Below are 2,110 nucleotides of genomic sequence, written 5' to 3'. Positions count from 1 at the left end.
TTACTTTGCTTTTAAGTCATTTGGATTATTTCCAGCAAAAGACATTTAATTTTGATAAAAGTTCCAAAATGTAGTGAGCTTTCTAAGAATGTTTGCATGTTACCTAGTTTAAAGTTAAGTTTCAAGTAAACTTAACACATACTATCCTTATAACAGTGGTTAAATATTTTACAGTGGAGTGAACATTCTCATAGGAGAGAACAGCAAGACTTAGGTTGAAGGTAACTATGAAAGATCAGTAAAATCTCAGATATCGAGAAGATGACTCTAGAGTAGAGAATTGATGCTTCCTGTTGAAACCATTAATGTTTCAGAACTGCAAAGACTTTCTGAATCCCTGTCTGTACACAATTGGGTTTAATGCAAGGGTCACAAGAGTACAGAGCGCAACTACCACCTTGTCCCTTTCAAATGCGTAGCTGGAAGCAGGGCGGATATAGGTGTAGATCACAGGGAAGTAGTAGAGGGACTCCACGGTCAGGTGGGCTGAGCATGTAGAGAAAGCCTTCCTCTTGCCCTCTGCTGTGCGGATGCGGAAGATGGCAGCAATGATAAAGCTGTAGGAGATGCAGGTCAGGGCAAAGTCTCCTACGGCCAGGGTGGTATCAGCAACACAAACCATCACCTCGTTGATTCCCACCGGGCTGCAGGACAGAGCCAGCAAAGGGGGTTTCTTGCAGAAAAAGCGGTTAATGGTGTTTGGCCCACAGACGGTCAGCCTCAGAAGGAGCCCTGTGTGTGCTCAGGAGTTGGTCACTGCAATAGCCATGGCGATGCTAAGCAAGGCCACCCGCACGTGGTGGTTCATGATGGCCCTGTAGTGAAGAGGGAAACAGACAGCTGCAGCGGTCATAGGCCATGGCAGTGAAGAGAGCCATCTCGGCCCCCAGGAACCATGTGAAGAAGAAGAGCTGGGTCATGCAGCCCTCGTATGAAATGGTCTTCCCTGAAGCGAGCAGGGTCTCCAGCATCTTCGGCAGGATGCGTGTTGTGCACATGATGTCCACGACAGCCAGCGTCAACAGGAGAACGTACATGGGGGTGTGCAAGGTGGAATTACAGATTGTGGCGATGACAGTGAGCATATTGCCAAGAAAAGCCACGAGACAGATGAAGAGAAACACGAGGAAAAGTACTGCTCAGAGCTCAGGCTTTTGGGTGAGGCCCAGAATCACGAAGTTGGTGACAATGCTGCTGATCATCTTGCTTTCATTAAATGGCAGGCATGGCAGAGAGTGAACAACTAGTAATTAAAGCTTTTTAATTAGGGTTCTTTTATTAGGCAATTTAATGGGGACAGGTGTGAGAGAGAGCTGAGTGATTTGAGTATTTGAATCAATACAACTTCTTAGCAGGAATTCCCTCTGCTGGGGCTCAGTCTCCCACATAGGAGCCTCTGTTCCCCAGATGCACGCCATTTCCTGATGCAGGTTTTCCATTCATGACTGCAATAAACTGAAGCCAGAGGTTGAGAAGAAAAAGATAGGAAAAAGTAAATGCCTTCAAATATTTCAATATTGTCATTTTCAAATTAAGTTTATTGGAGCATAATTTATATAAATATATACATCCATATATGTGTATATATTTATACATCCAATGGAAATATAATTCAATTACATAAGTCACTAGTTTTTTAATAATATGCTGTCTTTCTTAAAACATATGTAAGTGGGGATATCAAGAATGATAGAAGTTGTCAGGGTTTATTGTAGCAGGAAGGCTTCAGGAGAAAATCCCAAACAGAATATATTGAGGCTGGATAATCAGGGACTGTTGACTAGTATATTGGTTTCCAAGCACTAAACAATTTAATCAAATGCCTACCTTCATATTTTTTCCTTCAATTTCATAAACACAGTCTAAATCCCAGATGATGATCAATATGATGATGTTTAACAAGATTGCAAATATACGCATTTTTAATTAAATTTGGGGAGCTCATATGTGGGAATAATGGTTTGTGATGGCATAACTTGAAAATCATACCAGGAGAAAAAACATGACAGACACCAAAAAAAATGCATGAGAGTTTTTAAATAATATTCAATAGAGAATAAAATTGGGTTTTTAAATTAGAGGTAGAAATTCAATGAGTAGACATAAGCTT

General features: G+C 41.3%; 1 pseudogene; it reads right to left on the bottom strand.

Moving 5' to 3' along the window:
• Positions 1–310: 310 nt before the first annotated feature.
• Positions 311–1,202, bottom strand: LOC118920682 (olfactory receptor 13G1-like; annotated as a pseudogene).
• Positions 1,203–2,110: the final 908 nt, after the last annotated feature.

This window comes from Manis pentadactyla, chromosome 13 (genome assembly GCF_030020395.1).
Source record: "Manis pentadactyla isolate mManPen7 chromosome 13, mManPen7.hap1, whole genome shotgun sequence".
NCBI lineage: Eukaryota > Metazoa > Chordata > Mammalia > Pholidota > Manidae > Manis > Manis pentadactyla.
The sequence above is the reverse complement of the archived record's forward strand: the minus strand, read 5'-3'. Positions and strand labels throughout refer to the sequence as shown.